Source organism: Gallus gallus, chromosome 21, assembly GCF_016699485.2.
Source record: "Gallus gallus isolate bGalGal1 chromosome 21, bGalGal1.mat.broiler.GRCg7b, whole genome shotgun sequence".
Taxonomy (NCBI): Eukaryota; Metazoa; Chordata; class Aves; order Galliformes; family Phasianidae; genus Gallus; species Gallus gallus.
Window position 1 is genome coordinate 1,263,860 of NC_052552.1, and position 22,024 is coordinate 1,285,883.

General features: G+C 47.1%; 1 protein-coding gene and 2 long non-coding RNA genes across 7 annotated transcripts in view; 2 read left to right on the forward strand and 1 right to left on the reverse strand.

Annotated features, from left to right (window-relative positions):
- PRDM16 (PR/SET domain 16) overlaps nt 1-22,024 on the reverse strand; it is a 398,575-nt gene that overhangs the window by 234,412 nt on the left and 142,139 nt on the right. The gene's annotated exons all lie outside the window — the stretch shown is intronic.
- On the forward strand, nt 4,182-4,920 carry LOC121107370. The gene is made up of 2 exons (XR_005841405.2): nt 4,182-4,380; nt 4,683-4,920. It is a non-coding gene; the product is annotated as an uncharacterized LOC121107370 (long non-coding RNA).
- LOC121107369 lies at nt 12,871-19,699 on the forward strand. 4 transcript variants are annotated; one of them, XR_005841404.1, is made up of 4 exons: nt 12,871-13,033; nt 14,255-14,423; nt 15,971-16,043; nt 19,171-19,699. It is a non-coding gene; the product is annotated as an uncharacterized LOC121107369 (long non-coding RNA). The 4 variants fall into 4 exon arrangements; XR_005841403.1 differs by having other exon boundaries at nt 14,255-16,043; XR_005841402.1 differs by having other exon boundaries at nt 14,600-19,699.

Here is a 22,024-nt window from a genome sequence, read left to right on the forward strand (position 1 = left end):
GCCGGGTCCCACGGCCTGCTTTCCAGCAGCTTCCATCCCAGCATTTCCCCAGGCTCTGGTGTTTCCATTCTCCAGCACTGCCCATACTCTCCCTTGCATTTCAAAGCGGTGACTGCTCAGGTGTGGTTGGCTGGTTGTGCTCCAGTTCCTGGTGAGAGAAGGAAGTGGTTTGGGAGGAGCGATGAGCACGTTTTCCAAGGTAGATTTAGACTGTTCTCAGCGTCGGCTGTCCCAAGCTAAGACCGACCATGAAGGGTTCAGAGACCTTTCCATGCACGTTACCTGCTCTTCCTTCCGCATGAACATCAGCTCAGCTGAACACTCAGTGACACAAGGCTGCGTCTGCCCCATGGAAGACCAAGGCCTGTTGCCCTGCTGCCAGCGGTGTTCAAGCTGGCATCACAGAGTGCCATTCAGGCTGCAGGTGGTTGCCTACAGCTTGACCAAAAAAATAAGTTTGCACGACCTTCCTGGAACGACCTCTGCCAAATTGCACACGGACCAAACACACGGGTGTCCGAACATGAACAATCATTAATTAAACCAAAATACCACCACTTTGCTTTTCACCTAGAGCTTGAACCCACTGGCTGCCACCAGGCCTCTGCGGGCAGACGAAGACAGCCCTGTCCCACAGCATGCCAGAGGGGCAGGGAAAGCTGTGTGACTGGCCATGGCACAGAGGACATGTCAGTTCTACTGCAGTTCATGGTTTTGCACCACTCCCTTCAGAGAAGACCCCTTTTTAACGTGTCAAGCCACAAGACTGAATTTTGCTTGGATAAACACGGAAGGTGACATGAGAAAAGTCCTCCTATAGTGCCTGCAGTACTCCGGGCAGTGACAGCCATGGCTGTGTGATGAGTCCTTGGGAGCACGGAACCTCTGTTAGGGCAGGAGGAGATCCACCACTGCTCCCATTGCCAACGTCCCCACTTTGCTGGGCACTGTGCCCTGGCTGAGCACGCTGCCCTTCCCTGCCTCGCAAAGCAGAGATGACTGACAAGCCCTCCTTCTCCTCAGGAGGCCAAATTCAACCCAGAACCCTTCTGGGATGCCCCTCTGGGCCCACCAGCCCCGCTCCCCACCTGCCTGCACTGCGGTAGGTCTCCAGCAAAGCCCTTTTTCATCGAGTCAATCCCCAGCCCTCCTCAAATGTCACAGCTTTTCAACACACCTGACGGGGCAAAATGTGCCGGGGCTCTGCCTCTGCTGAGTGCTGCAGGGGCTCTATGGGAAGCAAGGAGTGTATGGCTGCACTGCCAGCTCTCACCTCTCCTCTTCCCATCCCCATCCCACCACCCGCTGCCCCATAGGGCTGTCACTGCCCGCCAGGGGTTGGCTCAGAGCTGCAGCCTGTGCTGGGACAGCCTCCCCTAACAGCAGGGACAAAAACAGAGATGCATGAGTGTGTATACAAACTGCAGCGAGCAACATATTTGCCTTCACAAAAAGGCCAACAGATATTTACAAGTGCCAGGTGTTCTGCAAGGAACGCCTCTCTGCTCTCCTCCTTGATATTCCTGCTGCTATCAAATAGCTCAGCCATCCTAACGACAAAGCCCATTTCTTCTGGAAAACCATTTTTATTCTGAGCTTACAAATTCTGAGCCTTCGCATCTCAGAGCCTCCCAGGCTGAGCAGTGCCACGACAAAAGGTTTCTGCAGTGGGATGCACGCACTGTTCTGCTCTCGCTGTACCCACAGCCAGCAGCCCTCAATCCAACACGTACTCACCAGCACCATTTAGCCTAATCTAACCCAAATGCCTGTTTGTCATGCAAGTGAATATCTAAAGAGATTATTAAATGAAACATCAATTGCTGGTTAGGAAAATCACGGGGATTATTCAAATTCTAGGAGAGAGGGAAGTAAAGAAGAGTGTTGCAGTAACGTGATCTGCCAAAAGAGAACGGAAACTCCTTAACAGCACCTTGCCAGAAACAATGCGTGGCAGAGTCTGCTTTAAACAAGATGATTTTTCAGAATATTGTTCCTGACTTTTTGTACAGTGTGAGTGAGTTTTGTGCACGCTAATAAAAAATGAAAGCTGCTATTAAAAACAAATCAATGGACTGTACCTGGTTTTGATCACACGAGAGCTGGCCATTTGCATCGGTATTTGCAGCATCTGTTCCAATTAAGTCTTGTTTTCTAGTTTAAAGATATTAGTCCAATCACTAGTGTTCTGTTGAAAACATGAATAGAGCATTGTTCTGGCAGAATGTAGTTAAACAGACTCCACAGACTCTATTAAACGACTTTGCTACCCAGTTAGAATGGGAAGGAGTCAGACAGACATGACTGTACTGTGTACTCTCTGTTCCACATGTATTTTTATGGATTCATAGTCAGTGAAAACAGTTAACATGGAACATGTGTTAAGAAAACACAGACTGCGTGCTGTCTTAGAGCATGACCAGTGGAGCATCAAGCAATTTATCAGGATTTAATGGACACTGAGTTTAATGATTGTAGTGACTGCATAGAACAGTGCACAAGAATGGTGAACCATGGACTTGCATGTGATGAAACGACTGTGCTCAGCAGCACAGAGCCCTCAGAGCATTAAAGGAGACGAGGAATGGGCTCACCTCCAGTTGGTGTTGCATCAGGTTGTTTAAGGCCTCAGTGATGGGCACTGGGAACTGCGTGTGACAAAGTGAACATTTATTGTGGACAGTGCAGAAGATGTACTCAATATGGTATATGCAGATATACAGTGGAGCTGCCTTAGTGCCACATGGGCCATACTGCTCGTAATGCCTGAGTAGACATTGGTAAGCAGTATATAATTACTCCAGTTACATGAATAAGGATAAAAATAGGACATAGAAGTGATAAAGGTTCATAGGATATTCTGATAACAAATAGCTGTCAACAGCAAAATAGTTCTCAATGGACAGCCAAGGTTTGTGCTTCTCAAGCACTGTCCTGCTGTAGGAATACATTTCCATCACCTGAGATGCTGCTGCTACGTTATTTTATGACTTTTATTGGAGGAAAGAAGTTGACAGATGTGGCCTATCCTGGCATCAGGAGGAGCCAGAGGCTGCAGGCCCTCACTGCAGTGCTGCCCCAGTGCCCCACCAGGGCACAGATGGGGCAGTGCTGGGTGGGATGGGGCTGCACCAGGGAGGGTTCTGCCAGTGGAAGGAAGGTCCTGGCAGCCACACTGCTCACAACTCCTCACCAAAGCCAATCACAGCAGGAAGTGCCTGCCAGGCCCTTGTGGGCAGCTCTAAGGCATGTGTGGGGAAATGTACCTCGTATCCCCCGCTGCAATTTTATAAGGTATTACATACCCTACTGTGTATCGAAGCCATTGCTGCTTTGACTCCAGCTAATTAGCTTTTGTAGCTTTGATGGATGGATTGATTCAGCAGTTAAACAGAGATAAATTAACTGTCCATCTAAAGAGAGTTTAACTGAGGAGGGAATTCTGATTAGAACGTTATTTCATGCAGTACTGCTCTTCTTTCTCAGTGAACACAGAAAAGCCCACCGGGCCCCTCTCGGCAGAGCCAGCCCAGGTCAGACACAGCTCTGCTCTGCCCCACCGGAGCTCGGAGGGACCAACCCAGCCCAAAGACATAAGCAGGAATAAGCACGCCAGGAGTGGACAACTACTTTATGCCACACGCATTCCTCTGTATATTCTTTTAACTTCAAGAACCCCACCAAGGAGAGCCAAGGGTACGAGATTTTTCCTTTTTGGTTGAAGAGGCCGTAGATACATTAATTACTCCTCGTTTTATGCTCCAATAGGATGAGAAAATCCGATTAAACGAGGACGGGAATTAAAGCTCGGGGATAACTTTTGCTGTGCAAAAAGAAAGGCCCGGGCAGCGCTCAGCAGCAGAGCTTTGGGAGGCAATGCCACCATCAGGTGCCGCCAGGGCAAAGGGGTGCGCGCTGATCAATAAATATGCTGAACCAGGTGAAATTCGGGCAAAGAAACGCTCCGTGCGGACACAACCGCAGTCAAACTCCTACGGGTTTTGTATCCCGAAGAAACTTGCCGTGCTCCGCGCATCTCAGCCGCGCGGTAAGGACAGCCCTACAAACAGCGCAGCGACCGCGTTTCGTCCCGAGGTCCGCGCCGGGGAGATGGATGGGAGCGCGCGGTACGGAGCGCACGGGGAGCGCAGGGGCCGCAGCGCCCCCCTCCGGCCGCGGGCGGTACTGCAGCCGGAGCGCAGCGGCGGCACCGCAGCCGCGCGGGCAGCCCGGGGGAACCGCTGCCGCTCGTAGGGAGACTTGAAAGGGAGATGTGAAGTTTGCAGAGCACTCTCCAGCAACCGTAAACTGTGCAAACAGCGGCAGCGGTGCCCAGGGCTTCTCATGTTGGTGCATTTCAACGGGATCGCCTTACTCTCTGTGAGCAATCACTGCGCCTTTCTATCACATTTTTCTTTGCCTTTCCCAAGCTGTTTGGCCTTTTGTCATTATTTTAACTGTTTATTCCTTTCACAGCTCGTTCTTTTCAGTGTGCTCCTGTGCCTCATTACACACAGTTCAGTTTTAGTAAGAAACTTGTCCTTTACACGGGGTTATTTCTGCCTAAAATTGTAATCTTAAGTGTTTCCTACTCTGCCAATAGCAGCCTACATAAAGACTGCTCTCAGTGAAGCTGGGGATGGGGATCCTCACTTCTCACTGAGGCTCTGCTTTCCTTCCAGGTGCCATAGGAACCGTTTCCCACCTGTCCCTGTCCCTCCATGGGACATCGATCCTCAGTGCTGCATCAGAGGAGGAACTGCAGGGAGTGCTGTGCAGAGCTGTGCCGACCTTCGTGGCAACGTGCACAGGAATCCATCACACTGCCCATCGCTCGTATGGGAAGGTGGAATGTTCATCCTCACCCCCTGCAGCCCAAGGGCTTCACTACTGCTGAGCACCGTGCGTAACAAATACATTCACCTATTCAGTGCTGCTATCTCATCTGTTTTACATTAGGATTGCACATAAAGACCCTCACCTAAACTGAAGCGGAAGTATCTGACACATTTCTTTATGGCATCACGGGTGTTTCTGTTCAGAACAAGTTATAAAAAACCTAAAATTCATAAGTCTTTTCTTCTCTCTGCCTCACTGTAACAAACCCCGAGGTCTTAAGGTTTACTTTGCTACTACAGTTGCTCATAAATAAAGCTTGTTGGTATAAAGCCCAGCTTTGGGGTCCCTGACTCAGATGCTCAGCAGCACATACCTTTCTCAATAAACACCGAAGTTATGCAATCAGCAGTGCCCTTTGATGAAGCTGTGATCTTAAGGGACCGGGGATAACTGTGCGGCGCTGTGAAAAAGTGATGATCTGTGGGAATGGGGGCTCAACCCGCCGAGCCCTGGGCCCAGAGGAAGGCTGAAGGATGGCACCAGCTCAAGGCATCTCCACGTTCAACAGCTCCATCAAATCCACCTTTCTTTTTCAGGTGGAAGTGTGGGATTTGCTGCATGAAATAACAGGTTCTATCATTTTAGCTACTTGGAGAGCCTTGGTTGGCCATCACAGCACGATGACAGGAGTGCTGCTGGCTCACAGCATCAGGACAGGCCTTCCACCCACCAACGGGGTCGGAGCCGCAGGGTCTCAGGGACAGATGCTTCCACCCATCTCTCCTTCCATGAGAAGGTGTTTGGAACACACCATCACCGATCATCACAGCTCCACTGCGTACTGTTCTCAAGGGAAAACCGGTTACAAAGAAAGACAGCACTCACGGAACTTGGGAAGGGGATCTTCAGCCCAAACCAATTAGAGAGAGAAAGGGTGGCCGGGGAGGGGAGGGAGAGAAAAAAACGCCGAGCTCTGGAACCACTGAATTACCCTTAATTCTAGGAGCCCGGCCAATCCAACATACGAATGATTGCGCAGACAGTTCCAAAAATGACACATATGCTCTCCCTGGCTCACTCATGGCAAACCCACAGCAAGGAGCTCTTTTTTTTTTTATTTAATGCCCCGGAATTCCCATGAAAGCAGCAAAAGCAGCCAAAGCAAGAGGAGTTAAGACGGTCAAACATTGCAGTAGCGCCCTATATTTAAACACTTCTGCGAGCCCTTCAGTTACCAAACGTGCTCCCAGCCAGATGCAGCCCTCTGCCCAATGCCTTCCTTCAAAATAGAAGCCCAGAAAGGCTGCGACCTGCCAGCCCCGATGCTTTTTTTCTCTCGGCATACCTTTACAGATATTCAGCCTCTTACAAAGGAGGCAAGTCTCTCTCCGGTGTTTTTTTGGAAGGAAAATGTGGCATGCACCTATTTTGTTTCATTCCGTGCCAGGACCTATAAAGTTACTGTGGGCTGCAGCTCCTGCCAAGTTCTAAAGGTGACGGGGCAATGGGCACCCAAAGGACGCTTCTATCAATGCCCTTTTATTTCCCCCTCTTTCCCTTTCCACCGAGCTTTTTTTTTTCTAATAGAATTACTCTTATCTGCAAGTGATTTAAACTCTAAGGTTTACAGAAGATTTAAAGAGTGCGAACACAGTTGGAATGTTTTAAACTAACAGTACAAGTTGCATTTTAAGAAAATAATTAACTCCCACGGGAGGTGCGGTTCTTGGAGTAATGACAGATTCAAGGCTGGCTTTCCCTATATGGAGTTTCCAAATAATAAAATATCTTCGGTTCCCTACTGGTGTCAGATGAGAACCTGTTAGTGTGCTAGTTGCTAGTGGACTGTCATAGGTTTGGGTTGTTGTTTTTTTTTAGTGGGCCCATTAGTGTTTTAAAGACACAGTACACAGGAGGTGACCCTCCGTGCAAAGCTTCAGCACAAAGCGTTGTGAACGCACTGATTTCATGCGCTTACAACCATCACCCATCCCTTTTTCTTGCTGGAAATTAGAAGAACAAGAGAACGCTTTCTCTTGTTTGGCAGCTCTCAGTGCCCTGTCCCTGCTGAGGGCTCCCTGAGCCCCAGGAGAAGCACAGCACAGCAGCAGCTGCAGCAGCACCCGCAGGGCTGGCAGTGCGGTGTCAGCAGGGAGGAGCAGAGGTGCCGGAGCCACCTGATGTCTGCGGGTCCAAACCCTAAAGCCTTTGCCCTGGCATCACAGTAAATCCCCAAATCTCTGGCCTTTAAGGCGAAATACAAGTACCGCTCCATGAATACTCGGTAATATTCTTGACTGAAACTTAATAACGCGCTTTAATCCTTCGACCATACAAACCCTGGTGTTTTGGCTGGATAAACGTTCGCTTGAGCTTTGAGGGTTTGATGAAGGAATGGACCATTCATGGAAACTGAGCATCCTGGAGGGCTGTAACTCGCCAGGTATGGGGAAAAGAGGGATGGTTTTGACATTTGCTATTTCCAGTTAATGGTGGTGGTAGAGGCACCGCTCAAGTCGCTTTTCTAAAGGGGCAGAAGATGAATCTGAGTGAGGAACCACCACAGAGGAAACAGAATGAATTAAAACATTAGGGGCGGTGGTAAAAAACTTAAGACATTAACTGAGACCTCACCGCGAGCGCAGTTATAGCCAGGAATTAGGGTCAGGCCCTTCTGCCAGGATAAGCAAATACACACAGGCAAGAAATAAAGCAGGGTCAGCAGAGCCTCCTCTGTCCTCACAGCACATCCTCCAGCATCCCACCACTCGTGCTCACCCCCCATCACCGCAGCCATCTCCTGACACCCCACACAGCCTCAGCAACCCCGGGGCTCAGCAGCACTAATTAGACCCCAGCTGAGTGTGCCTCTCCGATTCATTACAATAATAATTAACCCGTCATACCCCGGGCTGCTGCTTGTCCTGGCAGTACCTTCTCCTCGTGGCACCTCTATGGCTTTTTGCCCCCGCTTTCTAATTCGTGCCTATTTAACTCCATCTAAGTCAGCATTTCAGAGCAAGCCTCACAGATGTCATCACACACACAAGAGGTGGTTCTCTATCAGACATTCAGAACTGTATGAATAATGCATGACCTTAGCAAAAGCAGCCCCAACATTAAACAAGTAAACAAACCTACCCTTGTGGGGTGTGCAAACCTGGGCTGGAGCCGTCAGAAGACATGGCCTTCTTGTGAGGGTCCACCCTTTGCCCTCTTTCCATGCACAGATATCAAAAGTTCCCTTGCTGGAACCTGGATGTCCAACCGAGCACAGAAACAAAATGTTGCATAGATCTGCAGTTGAAGGATTCTTAGGTATTCCATTTCCTACCCTCGAGAAGTTGGGGTCTGAGATGCTGGGTCAAACTAAAGACTGCTCCTTCTTTTATCTACGATAGAGAACCATTTTGTCCTGAAATACTTCACTAATGTACAACACTACTATACTAATAAGTGTATACTGATGTATAATATATATATGCATGACATTCTGAGCTGGCAGATACTGAAGTTCTTCAGCAATGTGTATGAATTACACCTCATGCCATGTATACTCGTGTCACTGATTTCGCCCACTGAGAAAAGTCAGATGGATGCATTCCATGATACAAATGTGCACATCAGAGCGTTGCGGTGTTCTGTTACCAAGTGAATGAAGTACAGCAGCAGCACTCTGTGTAATGCTCAGCTCAGCTCAAAGAGCCACCGGGCCCACTCAGGTTGTGCACAGCCAGCCCACTGAATTTAAGACCCCAGCAATGCACAGATGCATGCCTGTTCTCAAACACACCCAGCAGCCTCTCAGGGATAGTGCTTTCCACAAATTTAATTACTTGCAAAACCTTTGGTCATTAACACCCAACCTAAAGTCTATTGCAGGTCACAGACTATTAAAAATAAAGTGTCCATGCTCCCTAAACAATGATTTGTTTAACTGTAGCTCTGAATAAACCCAAGGCCACAACAACACCAGGACCCTCCTGCTAAGTACTCACCGTGGCACTGCATCTGCTAGAAGCGGTTTTGAGTTAATTATTTCTTCTCATGCTGTTGTATGACACTTTGTGACACTGTTAGCCATCCCTTAAGCCAATGCACGTGTGTGTGAGAGTATATATGGGCCAAAACCTCCATCACTGAGACAAAACTTGTCCCTCGAATTTGCCAAGGTCAGCATGGCAGCAAAGCCCCAATTGAAGGCAGCTCAGACTGACTTTGGAGGATGCTTTGCACTGATCTGCTCTATGAGGTGGGACTTCAGCCAGACAGAACCAACCCCCACTGAGCACCAGGCCATGGAAGAAAGGACAGCACGAGCCACGTGATCGTTATTAATTATAATCAGCACTGCAGACCTTAACAAGGCACCTGTGCTCTCAGCAAGTTGGGACTTCTGTTGGGAAGTTTGCACACCAGCCCTGTGTGAGCCTCCCTGCAGCACGGGGCACGATGGAGATGGGCTCTGCTGCCTGCCTTCATCCCATCCACAACAGGTTCTGATGGGGACAGCACAGCTGCTGCTCCTGTCTCCATAGAGCTCCTTCACACAGCGTGGATGGAGGCACTGTCAGACCCAGCCTGGCTCTCCTGGAATGAAGCTGGCTGGAGAACGACACGCAGCTAAATCCGAACTCATGTACTCACAAAGGCAGAGCCCTCTCGGGCTGCCTGCAGTATGGATATTTTATTGCTTTCATAATATTTGCCGGGTTTTGAAACACAAACCACATGTTTAATATTTTGGGGAAATTTACACATTGCACTTGCTGGATATTGTTCATTCCTGCACCCACAGCCCCGAGCTCTCAAAAAACAAAGGAGGAGAGAACCGTTGGGAATGGCTGCAGCTCTCTGGCAGCCCTGCTGCCAAAGTCCAAAATCATTGGGTGCACTCCTTGCCTACTTTGATTTTACAGGGCAATAAAAAGTTAATGATTTCCTCGATGACAAGATAATCCAAATTAACATCCAAACAAAGGATAGAAGCTTGGCAGCTCGCAGACTGTGGAAAGGGAGAAAGTAAACAGTTAGAAATGCTCTAAGCCAAGTTCATCCAGGGTGTAAAACTCTTAAAATTAGTTCGGTTTCACCACAGATGATGAGTTTGGCTGCAGACTGTGAGCCTCCCGCAGCAGGGGCTGCCCGCCTATTGCTCAGCTGTGCGGCCTCTGGGGCAGCAGAGCCCTATTCCTCCTCTGATGTTGCTGGTAATGTGGTTATTAGTGACAGTCCGGGGGCTTCGTGGAAATGGCTTTGTGGGATAATGTATATTTCATAATGCAGGATGCCATTGTAACCCTGAGTGCTAGAATAACCTGCTGGCAGACAGGTCGGATTCCTTTTCAAACAGTGATCTTCCAAGGAAAGAAGTGACAGCACACATGCGACCAGACTCTCAGGAAGAGCTTTCTGAGGGGTGCACTGCACAGATGGTTTTCTTCAATAGAACAGATAGAGAAGCACGGAACCATAGGGGTCAGAAGGGGCCTCCGGAGACCCCCCAGTCCAACCCCCCACTAAAGCAGGTTCCCGAGAAAACCAAGTGAAGAAGATACACTCATAGACTTGATGTACAGAAATCTGAGCATCACAGGGATGGCACAGAGAACACTTGCCAGCAGAAAGCCAGAGTCCTTCTCTTGCATTCAGAGGAAGGGGTTTGGATTCAGTAATGTCTAAGAACTGATGTGCTCCACTCCTCACATCCTGCAGAAATCAGATTACACACTTACTGTCTGCAGGCACTGTTACTGACCTGCAGGTGGATCATTAGCACTGACTGCAGCCTATCTTTAGCTTCTTAAGGCTAACAACAGGTCGGGTCGTGTGCTTTTCTCAGCTTTCCTCCATCTCCAGACCAATTCCATTGCTCCTTTCAGCCACAAGTAATTACCAGGTCTCGTTCAGGACTTTCGGTGTATCCTATTTCATCCCCCTTGCAAACCACCTGATCATCTATATTTGGGAGACAGAAGGTTATTTTGGGTTCGTTCTTTTTTGCATGCCCATCCACGGCGAATAATTAAGGTCTCTTGCTTTGCTCCAGTTACTAAGCTGTTAATTATTCCCTGATGTAATGGTTCTAAATGTCTGATGGGATTAGCCTATGTGTGAGAGCTTCCCACCCTCCAGGTTCCTTGGTAGCTCTTTTGCAGCACTTCTGACTTTGGGGAAAGAGATCTCCTAATTGGTGGCAGTGATGGTGAGAGCAGCGCTGCCCCCACAGCTCACATCTCTTGCTTTCCCCTGCAGACACCCGAACTGCTGGGACCCAACCTGGAGAACTCACAGTGGAGCTGTGTGCAGAGCTCTGCCACCTCAGCAAAGAACCTGCAGCAGGTTTCTGAGGAGTTAGCCACATCCATGCTCTAATGCTGCAAACTCAAGCCAGTGATCACATCAGAATGAAGTGTAAATATGCAGCATTAGCACAGGAAATGCTGTTCTGCTTCTGAGGGCTGATAAGCTGGAACCCATCTTGTGCACACCTGTGTAATGTCAGCTGCTACTTTAAACAGTGAGGACATTCACTGCAATACGATCACTCATCTTCTGCAAAGAACTCAACTGAAGGCATAAATGAAATGCAGATATATGCTGCGCTCATTTACAAGTGTAGGCAAATCTTCAGGTTTAGGCAAAACTTTGCCATAGAGGAATCTTCCTCCAGGCTGCTCCGGCTCCTCTCAGCACCTGAGATGGGGCTGAAGGTTGGAGCATTGCTCCAGATGACAACGGGAAGCTTCCTGTCTTTTTCAAGCAGTTTGGGCATTTAAGAATGCATTCAGGCACTTTCAGGAGCTGAGCTCTCCTCGGAACCACCCGTGTCATCCCTTCAGGAAAGCAGCATTTACTGGACATGATGGGTGTTGGAGCAACAAAGAAATTATCCCAGGCCTCGGGGACAACCACGGCAAATTGGGCTCATATTCACATTCAGTTTGCTGCCAAGTAATTTACAGATCAGTGGGGTCTACACATGGAAGAAGCTCTGTTTGTAAATCTTATCCTATAAATGAAGGCCAATTCCCTCATGTGAAATCAATGGGGATGAGACACCCAAGTGCTTCTGAAAATCCTGTTAAGCTGTACTGCATCTGTAGGGTCCTTTTAAAATCTATCCCTCTCAACTTGAGTTTAATGGGTGTTGAAGCAAGCCCTTGGTGCTGATTTTCCCTCGCTTCTCCATCTTGGCAGTACCCACATGCATCGCCCAAGGCAAACAGAGGCCCTCCTCACCATCACAGCTGCGTTTCCTTTATGCAGAGCTGTGGTGGGAGTGCTCCTAAAGCTGCAGTCAGTGCAGGGGGCAGCGAGCAGCAATGGCCCCTCCTGGCCCTACATGCTGGTGCCAAGAGCCTTCAGAAAGAATGCCACATTTCTAATAAAGAAAATGCAGATATAATTAAATGTTTAATGAACATACAAAATGCTGGAGAGCTCTGTCTGTCGTTACACATTTTAATGAACATATTCTCCACGAAGGAGCTCTGAGTGCCCCAGGCGGGGTGCAGCCCACACTGCTGTGTGGTGCTTTGATGAGGACCCTTTCATGGAATAACAGGTTAAAAAATGCACATAAAACTCCCAGGAATGGCCTTTGTTGGTATCGCAGGGCTGCTCCAGCAGGATGCTGCACTGGGAATCACAAATAAGGATATCACCATAAGGGTATAACACATCTTCATTACCACGATGGTTCCAAACCACACTGTGTCCCGAGGGACGCGACATCCACTGTGCGAATGCAAACTGTATAAACAAATAAATGAATGATCCCATCCCCAGGGGACAATTACAGCCAATTGCTCTTGCACTCGCATGTAAATTGCTGCCAAGGAATTTAGGCTGTGAGGATTTACACATGGCAGAGTCCCTCAGTGATGGCCGGTTTTCATGCACAAAATTAGGCCTGGTCACTGCAACCCACTGTGCAGCAGATTGCAGCCTGAGCCCAAGAACCTGATGCTGACTGCCGGTTAGAAACGCCCCATTGTCACAGCTATGACACAACATTCCTTAGTTGTTGTCATCAGTTTAAGAAGGCTATCGGTGATAGCCTGTCCTGTAACAGTAAGGACAAAGGACTGGTCAGCATTCTGCCAGGTAGACGGACTTTCACACTATGGAGAACAGAAAGTCAAAAGGGATTTGGCACTTACTGCTTCAGATGCCACTGTGAATGGAAGGGGTAAGGACTGGAGCACACATCATGTAACAGATGACACAAATGCATGTCCCACATGGGGTACAGGACTCAGACAAGCCTGGTTAACTGATGTGTCATGTAACGTGGCTACCAAAAAATACATAAACAGAGCTGCAAGTCAAATGAGTCTATTTCAGTTGTCAGTGCTATGGGCTTAGAAATGAGCACATCCTGCAAGGCTGCAGCTAGGAGCAGAAGGGCAGGGAACCTCACAAAGAGGGGCCTGGACTCGTGCTCCATGCCAAGCCCACATGGGAACGCTTTGGGGCCAACAGGAGAGAGGCAGCTGGAAAGTTGCATGTGCTGGGCAAGATGGCTCTGGCTCTTCGTTATGCAGCTCTGCGTGGGCCTCTGAGTGCCGGGGTGGGCACACAGCCACTGCACACAGGGCAGCTCCTGGCTGGAAAGGCACAACCAGAAAGAATGAACCAGAGGCGTTTGACGTGTACAAAGCCCCTCAGATAGAAAACAAATGAATGATGAAATAACGAGGGTCCTGGTAGGCCGCGTTCTCAAATGCGGAGTTGGGTGCAATCCCTGCCTTTTATTTTCACAATAGCTTGCATTCATTACTTTATTTAAAAATGGTGTACTATGTCTGGAAAACAGGAAGTAGGCCATAAATCTCTAGTTTAAAAGCCATCTGAAGCCTGTGGACCAGATATGTTCTCAATCAGTAGTCAGGCAGTAAATAAACATTTATATACAGCAACTGCTCTCAACCAGCCTGACCTCCGGCTATTACAGGGCACATAAAGAGGAAATTTGTTTAGTCCCGTAAAAGCCCAGGCAATATATCAATAGATTATTAAAAATGGAAACAATGTAGGCTAATGGATTATATTGATTTTAATAAACGTAAGTACATGGGCTTCAAAGATAAGTCAGATATGACATCCTTCCAAGCTCACCTTTAGGGATATCTCCTTAAAATTAGCAAAACTAGCTTTGTCAAGAATATCAGTCACCGGTTTTGGCTTTGTAAATTGACATCGTTTTGGCTGAAGGACTTAAAGTGGGGAGTGCTCATTTTTATTCCTGCCTGTGAACCATGAATGCAGTCAAAAAATAAACCTTGTGCATCTTTTATTGTCACTGCTGTGCAGACAAACGTTCAGGCAGTTGCAGGCTGTCTCGAGGCTTGCTAGATGAGAGCACACAGATGCTACTGGCTGTTTCTTTGTTTTCTTTCACTTTTTTAAGGCGCGTTGATCGCTTCTGCTGCAGCTGCTATTGGTGGTGGATACTGAAGCCTAAATCTCCACAACAGAGCTGCTTGTATTTGATTCTCCTTTCTAGCACACTGCCAGGGGAGGTGGCTTCGGCTCTTCCCCTTTCCTAAGTGAGCTTCCCTTTTCCTGAGCTAGACGAGGTAAGCTGAGGCTCTTGATAGCAAATCAGAGCAGGAGGGACCACTGAGGATACGTCCAGCTCCTCAAAGAATGCAGACCTTGAGCTCATCCCATCGTTTCTGCCCATTGCTTTTCACTCAGCTATTGCATAAGTCTGTGGGTAACATTCACGCAGCAAAAAATTCCCACATTTCAGAACCGAACATCGATTGCATCAGATTCAGCTCTGAGTACCCAACAGCAGATTCTCAAGAGGGCTGAAAATCCACAGCTCTTCATTCAAGCACTGCTCAGCACCTCCAACGAGCAAAAGCTCCGTAAGCACCGCATATCGGGAGCTCAAAAACAGAAGCAACTTTAAGAGCAGCTGAAGGACTTATTTCAAAGCACATTTAGGATAAGCAACAGCTGCGTGCTCTGAATTGCTGTCACACATCTAATTCAGTAGGCAGGCATCTTCCTGTATGAGAAACCATGTGTGACCGAGGCCTAAATCAGCAAACGTAGCATCTGGAGGTCTCAGAGCCTTCCTTCTTTCCTAATTGGACTATCTAGGTCCCAGACAAAGAGACACATGTGCAACACCATGAACATTTAAGTCCTAATTAGAAACATCCTTAAAATGTGGAGTAGCTCAAATCTAACCGCTGTGGTTTAGACACCTTCCTAATTTATGCTAAGAACATGTGTCATCCATTTTGTCATACCAATCAAAAGGTACTTGAAAGCAAATAAATGCAGGGCTAACCTCAAGCATTTACGAGTTTGGATGTATAGCCAGAAGTTGAATAGTGAGGGGAAAGCCATCTGAACTGCCCACGGCTGCTGAAATTGCAAACAACAGTTACAAGAAATGATTCAGCTTTGAGCCCAGACTTCAAAACGGAGAGCAGAGAAACAAGCCAGGCTGAATTTCTTTTGTTAAACTGCTGGAGCTGATCAGACAGTTCAGATCAGATGCGATCTGCTGTCCTCCATTATCTACTTCCCATTCTTCCCCTTGCAGGACGTGGGAGTAAAAACAGCCTTCATAGGTGAGCCTCAATTTATTGGGAGTGTTGGTTTCTCTGCCCTCCACTCCAAACAAAACTCAATCTGATGGTTGCTTTCATACTTCTTTCTTAAAGACAAACCAAACCAAAGTAATGATTGAAGACTATTCAGCGTCTTTGTTTTGTAAAGCAGAACAGAAGTCTGAACTTACAGTAAATTTCTACCTCTGTTCATTAGCTCCCAATGGTAGAAATAACACCCTTGCAGAATCCTCAATACCTCACAAATTACAGTAATCTGCAATTATAAACTACAGTGTTAATGAGGTTTGATTGCCTACTATTTGTGATGCCACCCATAAATGCCACTTACATTTTACAGCAGATTGAAGTTAACAATCTGTTTTGAGAAGATCACTAATAGCCAAATGGACTTTTATGAACACCTTTTGTGATTTCAATTTGCTACCTAGAAACCAAACACGGCCACGGAGCATTTATCCTCATCACAGAACTGAATCCATTTGATTCCTCCCTATGATTTCCCTTCAGTCCTGATACTGATCTTTATGCAGGAGGGCCAGTTTTCTTAATTAAGGAGAGTGGCATCTGAATTTTCATGCTTGACCTTCAATCAACAGTATTTTGGTAAGTGTCTACAAGGACTAATTGTGTCATTCATATACTGAAGGGATAATGTGCCTTGCAGTGCAATACAGAAGGCAATAAACAGCTTTTACAAGAGATTAAACGCCCAAGCACAGCTAAAGCGTTCAGATAACTGGCAAAAGCCATTTATTGGCACTGCTCTGATGCCAAAAAAACACTCATCTTACACTGCTCTGCTAAAAAAAAAACAGTTAAAGAAACTGCAAAAGAAAAGCTCTAAGGATGACAGAGAGATGTGCTGTTTTCACAGGCAGATTCAATTTACTGAAGAAGGGAAATCCTGGACTGATTGACTCGAGATAAAGCAGAAATTGTGCTTTTCTCAGTGGCAGCACTGACACAATCTGAACTGTCCCAGGATGTCAACCAGAGAAAGCAATGCTTGGGGTGTTAAGGGACTCTGTGAGCCAAACTGTACCGTGATTCTGTAGGGGCTTAAAAGTAGCTGGTAAAATATGCAGACAAGTTGCCACAGACAGGAGGAAATGAAAGACCAAAAAATTAAGTCTCATTTAGTGAATGTGTTTCATCATGCTTGTCTCAGCAATGGATGGCAATTAAAACCTGCTGGTAAAGGCAGGATGGAGCGCACAGCATCCAGGACAGCAGGGTCACACTGCCAGCCCCAGCCCTGCAAGCAGCAGCTCTGCTGTGAGTCTCTGCAGCCGTGTGCTTCACAGGCACCCCGAGCACTGCTGAGGATGCACAGAGGGTTGTGGAGCCATCCACGCTTCTGAGCATCTGCAGTTCCACACTGCCATAGAGGTGAGTGGCTGAAAAGCAGGGCTTGGTTCCTTTAGGGTGTTGTGAACTGGGACTAAAACGCACAGAGAAACTCATTGTCCTCCTCCCCAAGAGGTTTCTCCAGCCTTTAAAACTGACAACTAAACAACCTTTGGACAGCCAAAGCTCTGCAGAGCCACGAGCTTTTGCTCCGTGCCCTCCGCCATGCAGCAGTTTCACTCCCATTTGGCCTCCACTCACAAACACAGCAGAGAAATGCTCTGTGAGATGCTCAAACATGGGGATTCCTTGCTTTTTCTTCCACAAAACCTATCTGCATTTAACTTTCAGACCTCTGGGAAGAGGCAGTCCAATCTTTGCTTCTTTAGCAGGTTCTCACTTGTACGCCACAACCAGAAGGGAATTAATGCACCCCCTGAAGAACGCAGGGACATAAACTGCCAGAGAATATTAACACAGATAAGGAGCTATTAGAACGAACCACAGTGCCAAAACAACAGACCTTCAACGTGGGTGACACCGAGATAACAAAACTAAAAGGACGCATTAAAGCTATATCCCTTCAAAAAATTAAACAAATCAGTTTTATAATGATAGGCACTTCAGAAAGCTTATGTTTGAAAGTCTAAGGGCAAGTCAATAAGGCATAGCTAATTGGAGAACAAATTGACATTCATAAGCTGGTGTTTAACACAACGATGGTAAACAAGGTAATAGACAGTTAATGCAGCAGACAAGGGTGGTGAACAGAAGCAATCGAGGTCGAATAATGGAAAGGGACCAATTGAGCAAATTCGAAGGGCAAACATTCAGATTTCAGCCTGCTTAGCAGGACTCACCCACAAGCTCAGCGCCCTGAGAGGCTCTGTGGGGTTGTTGTCTTTAGAGAAGGAGTGTGTCAACCACAAAAAAGAGAAGAAATCTACATAAAGGTAAATGAATCCGGGTTACTAAGTGCACATAGTGATAACGTTCAGGTGGGTAAATACTAATGGCTGCTCAGCACCGATAGACATCTGAAATAACAGCGAGCAATCAACACATTGGCCAGAGCATTACTTAATGCTGTGTTATCTTAATATACAAATTACAAGGAGTCACAAACCAAAGGAGTGCCGGGAGCTCAGCTCTCACTGACAGCCCTCTGCTCTTACAGGGTGAGCTGTGCTGTGTGCTGTGCAGACAGAGCACGTTTGGGAGGACTGCTGGGACCTCTTTCTCATACACAGACAGATATCCTGTCCAATAGACATCTTCTTGGTTATGGGATTCCCTCCTGATTCTGAGTTCTAGACCTACAATTCAAAGTGTCTGTAACTGATGACAAGGAACTCTGCTGCTAAATGTAAACCATTTATGATGCCTTTATGTTTCAGATACATTAAGCCTGTTTTAGAATAGCATTACTCAGTTTTAAATTACTTTAATACCTTCAGTGCAGTTTTCCCAGTTGCCATCAGAACGACCAATTCTGGTCCAGGGAGAGGAACTCAAAAGTTGGGCGTTTTGGTGGTTTCTTAAGTTTGCTTTTTAAAGCAGAGAAGCGTCCTTGTCATCCTCCCTGCTACAGATCCCACAAAGCCCTTTCCCCAAAGCCTTTGCTCTTCAGAAGCTTGGATCCCATCCAATCCCTTTTTAGCCCTTGAAGGCTCTTAAATACACCAAAAAAAAAAAAAAATGCTGTCAAAGAAATATTTGTGCTCAGACAGTACTCAAAATAGATCTGGGAAGATTTTCAGATGTCTGTATTAGGAGCGAGTAGAGCAGAATGGATGCAATAAGCAGTGCTGTTTGGATGTGAGTAGTTCTCCCCCAGCCAGTTGGCAGCCAGGTTTGGGATGTGTGATGGGCAGTGTGGACGTCACAGGACTGACACCAACGTCCATGCAGCACTGGAGGCTGTTAGATGATTGCAAGAGGATACATGGGGGAGGAAACCCACGACCGCATGCTTCTAACAGACCCTGCTGTATGTTAATGACAGCCCCATTTATTCATGCTGGTGCACCCTGTGCTGGTAAGGCTAATATTGATAGTTGCTGAGTCTCTTAAAGCCCACAAATTAACTAACTACACACACCTAAATGAGGGAAACACAGTTGTGGAGGATGCTTTCTCTAAAACACTGACTCGTGTAATTGATGACAACAGTTTCCTTTTTAACTGGTTCCTGCTAGATATAGTGGGAGGCAGCATGAATTGCATATCCTCTATTGCTAAGTGACAGCTAAGATTAAGCAGATGCTCACTGGGGTATTATCCCTTATGCAAACAAATGATAATTTCCCTCATAAGCGACCTGACTCATAAGGAATTATGTATGTGTGGGCTGTGTCGTTTACACTGAGCCTCTTCCCCCCAGACAGGACACGTGGGGACTCCGTGCACAGCTCAGCAACAACCGCTCAACTCATGAGATGGTGAACACGGATGAGCTGCCACGGCCTCGGCCAAGAAAGGCCAGGCTGTCCCAGGGGGTGCTTCTGGAGGTTTCTATGGAGGCTTTGCTCCCATCCGAGCCCCAGGGAGCAGTTCCAAGCAGCCGTCCTCAGGCACACAAGCAAAGCACAGGGCATCACACTGACAGACCCTGAGCCCACTTTCCATGCATCTCCTGCATCAGAGCTGCCAAAGAAGTCAGTGTTCGTTTGTCCCCCATTTCTGTGTCTGTGGATCCCACTTTTCCACCTGGTTGCCCCCATTTTTCCCGTCCTTCTCCCAGCAGGTACATACAGACATTTAATGAGGGGGGCAAGAGGAGAGCAGCAACCATCAGTAAAGCAGCAAATACATTGTGATGGAAAAGATGTGGGGCTTATTTCAGCCAGAGTCAACGCAAGGACTGCATAGGGGCAGTTCATTGTTCTGCTTTCATAAAGTCATTTAAGTAGCAAATGGCCCCTGAAACTGATACTATGATTTGAGTCATGTTGGAAGACATATTGAATTAATGATGCAGGTGTGGGTTGTTGTTCCAAAAAACTTTTTTATAGCAACAGTGGGAGGGGAGAAAAGGGGGGGGGGAACCGAAATGAAAAGATTTGGTCTACGTTATGTTTTTCTAATATTTGAATTTTAGCTAAGATTACTCTTTCTCCTCTCTTTAATATATTGTTTTAAATAAAAAATGCTAATAAATCTTGAGAGAAATATGTCATAGTGGAGTTTAAAAACTGTAGTGCAATATATAACAGTTCATAAAATATTCTATTCAAATAGCCAAAATTGTAGTGCGTTTGGACCAGAAGTAGTTAACTGCAGGAACAGCATTTTATTAGCTACTAAAATTAAGAAAGAGTACTGCTGTTTCACAGCCAGATAATTAAGTACCGTTTTCTCTTTTTTAATACTATAAAATTAAACTTCCTGTTTAAATGGCCTGGTGGGGACTGTAGGCAAAGGGTCGTCTGATGAGCCCTCCGGGCAAATCCAGAAACACAACATAGCACTTATTCACACAAGACTTTAACAGGGTGGAAAACACTGTGATTGAGTAAAAAAAAATGCTGCAGTAAGCGAAAAATTGCAGGTAATAAATCAGAGATCCATTTTTTCACATCATTTTGGCTAATCCATTAAATCTCAGCGCAAAGGAATCTATCAGAAACAGAAGCCACTGCCTTCACTTCTACGTCTCCCAACGTTATTAAAACTCTACAAGAAGCAAAAGGACTCCGTGGAGCCCAACACACCCATGGGATGGCCCATCCCAGCCCCCCCAGCCCACAGCTTCTCCTGGCTCCTCTCCTATCAGTGGCAGCTTTGCTGGGTCTGTCCCTTTGCAGGGGTTGTGCTCCAGCCCTTCAGGAGGGCAAAATCTCCCTCCACGTCGCTTTGCAGTGTGGTTTGTTGCTTTTGTTTCCACTTAATTTCTCAGTGGCTGCCCCAGATTAATTGCTAGTGGCAGAATGATGCCTAGGCTATCAGCCAATAGAAGGTGCACTTGTTTAACCCATCGATCTTGCCCTGTTGTGTACCTGTATGGTGTGAGAAAGCAACTCCTGTTTTGACTGAGCGGCACAAACACCGCAGAGAGAATTAACCCAACTCTGCAAATATGAACACAAATTCTGACAGCCTTTAATTAAATGGTGAATTTGCACTATGCAGCACCCTAATAAATGAGATACAGCGGTACAAAGCAGGCAAGAGCCTCACCATTAGCTGCCCAGCTCTTGCACATCACAGGCTCAGTTCTGCTGGTTCAGATCTTGCATGCAGAAGGCGCAGCCTGCAGGCACAGCACCTCCCCACGTCTGCAGAGCCCTACAGGAGCAGGCCCAGCAGATGGGCTCTGTGGCTCAGAGGTGTTGGTGCACAACAGAGGACCCAACCTGCTGCAATTCACCGCTCCAGTTGCAGTTTGCTTTCCATTAAAAACTGGAAAGATTAAAATCACCCACGAAGGCTTCCAAAGTAATAAAAGATGGTCTTTGTTTGCTTTTCATGCTGTATCTCGCTTGAGAGAAGCAAGCAGAGCAAAAGCAGCCCGGTGCTCCGTCCATTCTGCCAGCAGCATGGCAGAACAATGGCATTTCAAACACAAATCCACCCCAGCAGCTCCTGCTGCAAGGAATCAATTCTCACCAGCACCAATAAATAAAGAGACAAAGCAAATAATCATTCTTCCAGAGCCCCATCTCACAGTATCAAAGAAGACAGAAGTGTGCCAGCGCTGAGGACGCCGCACGCCCCATTGATGCTCTATCACTGTCAGTATTGGAGTATCTCGAGCCGTTTTCACACTTATTTCCCTGGTTTAGCCATAGCTGTGTGTTCCTGGCTGCTCCCACAGCCGTGTTTTCCAGCCCCGACTGTCCATAGGACACAGTAGCTGTGAAACTTTATTGTAGGCTTTGCTTGCAAAAATCCTTTTGTGCATTAAGGTAACGTAACACCACATTTTCATAACGAAATACATTTCGAACCTTAAAAGAGAAAATAAAGTCTTTTATGTTGCTATGAAGTTTGAGTAAAGCCCCGTTATCAGATTTCATCCCCTGCTCCTCTGGGGCCGCTGCATCAGATTGCTCTGCAGATAACCACTGCAGGACCTGCGCTGTGCAGTGAGCTCAGCACCGCCGGCTCTGCGAGAGACCGAACACTCGAGCTGCACCGCCGAGAAGTGCTTTGCATTACAGCAATAATAAACTGCTCCTAGAAGGAAAATCACACTATGCAATGTTTAGTCTCATTTAATCTAATATGGGTCGCTA